Genomic DNA, 7,687 nt, shown 5'->3' with positions numbered 1-7,687 from the left:
GTGCTAAGAAAGGCTCTTGGCCAGGAGAGGTTGAGGCTGCCGTAAGCCACGGTCTCAACTCTGTATTCCAGCCTGGGTAGCACAGCAAGATGCTGCCTCAAAAACAGAAAAAGAAGAAAGGCTCTACGAACTGGGAAATGTGGTACCACCACACCTGGCTAATTTTTGTATTTTTAGTAGAGACAGGGGTTTACCATGTTGGCCAGGCTGGTCTCGAACTCCTGACCTCAGGTGATCTACCTGCCTCAGCCTCCCAAAGTGCTGGATTATAGGCATAAGCCACTACTGCAGCCCTATCCTGGAAAGCAATTTTTAAAACAAAACACTAGAGATGATCAGACTTCCTGACCAGTGAGAGAAAGCTTATATGTTTTATTACATTGGGGAATAATCAGAGGTTTTTGACTTGAACCTTTTAGAGGCCAGTCCATGTTGCAATGAGTGTTGGTTTTGCTTTTCCACTTAAAAACTTTATTTAAAAACAGAGACAGTCAGTGGGGAGGGATAACGTGGGGAGAAATGCCAGATACAGTATGCACCTAAAGTTAAATAAATTTTAAAAACAGAGACAGTCATTTTCATAATTTTTTTCCCAGCAGTTGGGGCTAGAAAGTATGTTGTCATTAGAAACATTGCCACAATTTGTTTTATGGTCTATATAGGTAAGCACATAGTTATATAATATCAATATATCCCAAATTAATGAAAATGAAAATTAATATACATACAGATATCTTTGCATTTTGAGCCATAGAACACAGGAGCATGTTTTTAGTCCATTCAAAGCTCCATATGTTTACATATTATTTTTGTAGGTTATTTTCAGAAGTAAGCTTTGCTTCCATGGTAAGAGTGAGCATTTCGGCAAGAACACATGCACAGACACTCAGAATCACATCACTTGGATTCACACATAGACACACCCAGTCCCATCCACGCAATCCCATACCACCTAAACAGAACACAGTTGATTCCAGGAACCTCAGAATATGGCCATAGTTATTTATCTTGAAAATCAATTTTCACCATCCCAAGCTCAGTACTCATTCACAGCAGGAAGCTGGATTCAGGGTGCTTTTCTACCTGAAAGCCAAAATAGTGCCACATTTCTGACCTTCTAGATTATTCATGGGCAAGTGAGGGATTCCACAATAGGTATCATTTTCCGTGATGCCTGAGTGTGCCTGTAATTACAGAAAAGGCTGTGAGCATCAGATCATGGTGTATTCTCTTTGCACAGGTCTTTTGTTCACTTATGACATTACAAAACCCAGTGGGAAATAGTGGTCAAAGTAATGGCAACCCAAAATAAAGCAGACAGGACACTTGTGGAAAAGGCTCAGGATTTTTGTGCCAGATTTTCCAGGCCATTTGGTTGCAAGTGGCAAACTTTTTTTGAGAAGAAGCAATGTTTACGGTAGGAAAAAGCACTTTTCCATACAGTTTGTAACTGATACAGTCATCATTGAATGCCATCTTGAATTCTTAGTTGGTAACGGACTCTCACCTTATATTAATATAGACCACCAAGAAATTCTGTAAGTCATCTTTGATGTATATGAGATTTTCGTATCTTAATTCAGTTGGAAAATAAAGCAAGAAAAAATTTCTACCACAGACAATGAAGGAGACCTTACCTGGAACAGAGTTTTGATGGTCAAATCCAATGAATTCCTTGCAAATACTGTCATTCACTTGGACCTCAGAGTCATCTAGAAAAATGTAGAGTAATGGTCAGTACATTGGTTCTGTTTAAAGAATCCTTCAGGGATCCTTAGTTGATGTGGACATTGGGTAGAGGGTATGGAGGAGGTGGGTTAAAAAGCATGGGCTGAGTTGCTGCTGGGCCATCCTCCTTAGTGAAGAAGAAGCAAAGAAAAGGTTCAGGAAAGAAATGACAGAACTGCCTTTTTTCCAGCTAAGGCAACTTAGTCAACGTGAAATAGTCAATGTACAGATAGGTTAATATAAAAATAAATCATTTGATTCTCTTGACTACTCTGGCCATTTTGAAGCCCTGGAAAATGAACTGTCTTTTTCAATAATATAAAATCTCTAACTTTCCTACAAAAAAAAAAAGAGTGAGCATTTTGGCTTATGTATAGGTTAGAAGTAATTGTTAATTTTTAATATGTACTTCATGGTAAAATTTCTTGGACATATGCAAGCAATTAAAAACCAAACTTAGGCCAGTGGTGTTAACTGGTTTCTAAAATTTGATTTTTATTTCTAACAAGTCATTTACCTGCAGTTCAATTAATATAAATGGAATCAACATAGTTTATGTTTAAGAAATACACAGAGATTGTGGCTGTTCTATTTATTTTACATAAAGAATAGCCAGATTTTACTTTGGAACTGCCTAGTTCTTCAGTGGTCTTTGAGCTAATAAAAATTTATCTTTCACCACTAAAAGAGCATTACTCTTATGTCATAATGAGAATAATCATTTAAGTACTTGGCATAATTGAGACTGCACCACCGCATTCCAGCCTGGGGGACTGAGCAAGATCCTGTCTTGAAAAGAAAAGAAAAGAAAATACTTGGCATATTTGACATAATAAATGCCTAAGAGACATCTTACTTGATAAATCTATTTTTTCTTGCTGTGTTGGGGATGTTGTAAATCATGCATTTACATTAATGATATTTCTTAAAGCAATAGATGTAACTGTGAACCAAATCAATCTGCAAACTATTGTAGGCATCTGTATTCTGTTCTACAACAGAATAATACAGTAGGTACTCTAAACTTTGTTGGAGTCTTTAGTCAGCAGATTATGTTGTAAATATATTTGTATGTTGTTAAAACATTTTAAAATTTGTTTTGTTTAATAGAATAAATATCTTTATTGAAGGGATAGCTGTGAAGGTATAAAACTTCACATTTGGATAAAACTCTACTGTTTACAAAGTTAAAGAAAGATGAAGATCAAAATATTATGGTTAATATAAACAAAGTTTAATTAGGACTGCATCTTTTAGACAATAAACAGACAATCATTGTATTAGTCTGTTCTCACATTGCTATGAAGAATTACCTGAGACTGGGAGGTTTAATTGATTCACAGTTCCACAAGTTGTACAGGAAGCATGGTTGGAGGCCTCATGAAACTTACAATCATGGTGGAAGTTCAAGGGGAAGCAGGCATGTCTTACCATGGTGGAGCAGGAGAGAGAGCAAAGGGAGAGTGCCACACACTTTTAAACCATCAGATCTATCACAAGAACTGCAAAAAGAAATCTGTCTCCATGATCCAATCACCTCCCACCAGGCCTTCCCCTGACATGTGGGTATTACAATTTGATACGAGATTTGGGTGGGGACACAGAGCCAAACCATATCATTCCACCCCTGATCCCTCACAAATCTCATATTCTTCTCACATTTCAAAACCAATAATGCCTTCCAAACAGTGCCTTAAAGAAGTCTTAATTCATTCCAGCATTAACTCAAAAGTTCAAGCCCAAAGTCTCATCTGAGACCAGAGAAGTCCCTTCCACCTGAGTCTGTAAAATGAAAACAAGTTAGTTATTTCTAAGATCTAAGCAGGGTATAGGCAATCAGTAAATGTTCCCATTCCAAAAGGGAGAAATTGGCCAAAACAAAGGGGCTACAAGCCCCATGCAAGTCCAAAATCCAGCAGGGTAGTCACTAAATCTTAATACTCCAAAATAATCTGCTTTGACTCCATGTCTCACATCCAGGGCATGCTGATGCAAGGGGAGAGCTCCCAAAGCCTTGGGCAGCTCCACTTCTGTGGCTCTGGAGTACAGCTCCTGCAGCCGCTTTTATGACCTGGCATTGAATGCCTGCAGCTTTTCTAGGAACAGAGCGTAAGCTGTCGGTGGATCTATCATTTTGGTGTCTTGAAGATGGTGGCCTTCTCACAGCTCCACTAGGCAGTACCCTAGTGGGGATTCTATGTGGGGATCCAACCCCACATTTACCCTCCACACTGCCCTGTAGAGGCTCTCCATGAGGGCTCTTCCTGTAGCAGACTTCTACCTGGACATCCAGCTGTTTGCATACAGCCTCTGAAATTTAGGCAGAGGCTCCCAAACTCTTGGCTTCTGTGCACCTGCAGGCCCAACACCATGTGGAAGCTGCCAAAACTTGGGGCTTGCACTCTCTGAAGCAAAAGCCTGATTTGTACCCTTTTAGCCACAGCTGGAACTTTAACCATCAATCAGATCTTGCAAAAACTCAGTATCAAAAAAACAGCAAGGAGAAAATCCACCCCCATGATCCAATTACCTCCCACCAGGAACCTCCCCTGACATAGGAGGATTACGATTTGACATGAGATTTGGGTGGGGACACAGAGTCAAACCATATCTATCATAAAAAAAAAAAGTCAAGCTTATATAGAATTGTGGTCTGGCATCCTGACAGCAAATGTCAGTTTATGAAGATAAAATCCTTTTAATTGTCAGAGTAAGCACCCTCTAAATGCCCCACCATACATTCTCAAAGTGTGGAAATGTATTCATTTTTCATTCTTTATGGAATAAACAGAGAGGGGTACAAGTTGATGAGGAGTGGCCTTTGGTCCACTGTGTCAGGAATGCAGCAAGATAAGGCTCCCAATTGTGCTGTTAAGTCAAACGATGCTGATAGAACTTGTGGTGGAGACACAGCTTCCATCCTTGGGTTAGTGACTCATTGTGCAGGAAGATGATCATGTTTTACTGCCCAACTACAGCTCTCTACCAATGTGAACAGAGAATAGCAGCACAGTGATCACCAGCAGATAGACCTGGCGTTATCTGTACATAACATCAAAAGAACAAACCTAGACTCCAGAAGGAAATAAAAATTTTCAGTCCTGTCAGAATTCTCAATTTCTTTACATAATTTGGAGGTGTTGTTTCTGATCTACAGGTTATTTTAATGGTGGTAATTGTTTTGTTACCCATAAATGTTGAGGTTATCTTATACCTCTCCTGTGTAACAGTTTTCCTTGGGAAAAATCTCATAGGGCAGTCATTCATAAGGTATGTTCCAAAAAACACAAAGTCATCAGGAATTGGCAGGGGAGGGGAAGGATTCTGAGATCCACTGGAGAAGCACATGATTAAACAAAGTGCAGTAGGTCTCTATTGTAGGACTTCTCAGAGACCTTAATGTGTTTATAAGGGTTGCCATTTATGTGTGTGCACTGTGGGTGTTTTAGGTATTATATCTGTTGTGTGAGTTATGTATATGTTTTCTGTGTGTTGTATTACAGAATTGTTTTTTAGGGCATATATAGAGTATGACCTGGAAAACTCAATTTATTTAACATTAACTTTTCAGACATACTTCTTAAGCTGTAGTTTTGTTTTTTTGTACTTTAAAATGTCAATGTACTTTTACAGCAAATAAACTGGTTCCTTATAATATAGCGTTTTCTTCTCAGAATTTTAGCTAAGATTGTACAAAATATACTTCTATTAAATAAATATTGTTCCCTATCAAGTCTATAATCAATTGGAAAGTGTTCATCTGGAAACTGAATACATTTCAGCCTTGATACTAATAATACAAAAAAAGTATTTTAGACACTATTCAAAGAGGAAATAAAATACTAGTGAAAGAGTAGCAATCATACTTCAAATATTATAATTTTATATTAAATGTTTTTATTTTGTTATCATATGCCAAATAAATTACAAAATAAGAGCATTTTAATATAAACACAGAACATGAATGAAGTATATTCATTTTACCATATTTAAATACTGACATTGCACAATTCCTAAAATTTTTGTGATTTATAAGTTAATTCCCAGATGTTAAGTACTTAAATAATATTAATATGGTATCTTCTTTTTCTTTCTGGGCACTTTCTTCCTTTCCTCGAACTAACAATTTTCTTTTCAGCCATTCTTACCCATCTGCAGTACCTGAGCAAATTATGCTGGCATACAAAGGAAAATCATGATTGCCTTGCTTAACTGCAGAAAGTCACCCAATGCCTATTTACCATCAATCAATTAATATTGTGTTTCCAAATGGTAGTCTGGCAAAGTTCAACAATTCATTTATTTCAAAAGTTAAGGGAAATTCTACTCACTCTAAGTAACTAAATGTCTTTCCTTTTAGACAGATTATATTAATTATAGTTAATCTATTAAGAATACCCCAAGTTGATCAGAAGCTATATAGAGGTGATGAATTAGATGTGGGGGGCTGGGCACGGTAGCTCATGCTTGTAATCCCAGCACTTTGGGAGGCCAAGGCAGGCAGATCACTTGAAGTCAAGAGTTTGAGACCAGCATGGGCAACATGGTGAAAGCACTTCTCTACTAAAAAAATACAAAAATTTATCTGGGCATGGTGCATGTGCCTGTATTCCCAGATTCTCAGGAGCCAAGATCATACTACTGCAGTCCAGCCTGGGTGACAGAGTGAGATTCCATCTCAAAGAAAAAAGAAATAGTGGGGAAATAAATAATAAGAAGAAATGATTATTTAATAAATAACTTCAGCTAATATAATAAAAATATTGAAAACATGAGGTACATGGAAAAAATAATGAAAATATTTAGAATTATGGAATTTAAAATGCCCAACCTCTGATGAAAATGAAAAACATTTATTGAAAAGTTACCATGTGTCAAGTAGCACATTAAGTGACTCACATGTACCATTTTATTCCCTCTTCATCATCCTAAAATAGGTATAATTTTTATTCCTATATTACCATAAAGATAACAGATTCAGAGGGGTTAAGTAATTTGTCGTGGTTGCACATCTAAAAAGCAGCAAAGCTGAGATTTAAATATACTCTCTTATACTCCCTGCTGAATATGGAGAATGTATTAAATTTCTGTCATTTCATAACATATTATCACCAGTTCAGGGGCTTGAAACACCACTTATTATCTCAGTTTCTATAAGTAAGGAGTTGAGGTATTGCTTAACTGGGTCCCTTGCTCAGGGTCTCACAAGGCTGTGATCTAGGTGTTACGACAGCTGCATTCTTTTCTGGAGTTTGGGGTCCTCTTCCATGTGTATGTGATTTCAGAGAGTTCACTTCCTTCAAGTTGAAGGACCAACGGCCCAGTTTTCTTGCTGGGTCTCAGCCAGGGGCCATTCTCAGACTCAGGAAGGCTGCCCACAGTTTCTTGCCATGTGGTATCTCACTACTTCATGACCAAAAGGAGAATGAATCCTTCCAGTCTGCTATAATGGCGGCTTACATAGCAATAACATAACCATGGGAGTGACAATTCCATCATCTTTGCCATATTCTGTTCACTAAATGCAACTCATCAGCTCCAACAACACTCAAGGGGAGGAGAATATACAAGGGTATGACTCATTGGGGTTTATCTTAAAATCATACCTACTGTAAGTACCAATGTTCTGTTCCTGGTTTATTTACTTAACTGATGACTGTCTTCTGGACTGGAGTCAGTATTACCTGGGAAAATACCAAAGCAGTCAAATTAGCCATGACCTGTACATAGGGCAAAGACAGAAACAGAATGATAGATTCAAGTAGACAATAGGGGCTCCAACTTCTGTAAGCTTGAGGACTAGTGTGTCTACAGTAAATCTATGACTTCATTGTTGAATAATTTGAAGTCAATATTAGATGAATTCCCCCAGTAAATGAAGAATATTATTTAGCACTCAACTCTAAAGGCCAATTTTCCAAAGGCCAGTTTCTCTATTAGTGAACTTGGTTTAAAATAA

At 37.6% G+C, this 7,687-nt stretch overlaps 1 long non-coding RNA gene across 1 annotated transcript; it reads right to left on the bottom strand.

Annotated features, from left to right (window-relative positions):
* Window positions 1–358: 358 nt before the first annotated feature.
* Window positions 359–7,470, bottom strand: LOC144577410 (uncharacterized). Its single transcript, XR_013521213.1, has 3 exons — window positions 7,335–7,470; window positions 1,638–1,712; window positions 359–1,184 (listed from the first exon to the last, which is right to left on the bottom strand). It is a non-coding gene; the product is annotated as an uncharacterized LOC144577410 (long non-coding RNA).
* Between the last annotated feature and the right edge of the window lie 217 nt (window positions 7,471–7,687).

This window comes from Callithrix jacchus, chromosome 8 (genome assembly GCF_049354715.1).
Source record: "Callithrix jacchus isolate 240 chromosome 8, calJac240_pri, whole genome shotgun sequence".
Taxonomy (NCBI): Eukaryota; Metazoa; Chordata; class Mammalia; order Primates; family Cebidae; genus Callithrix; species Callithrix jacchus.
This window is presented reverse-complemented; position numbering and strand designations above follow the sequence as displayed.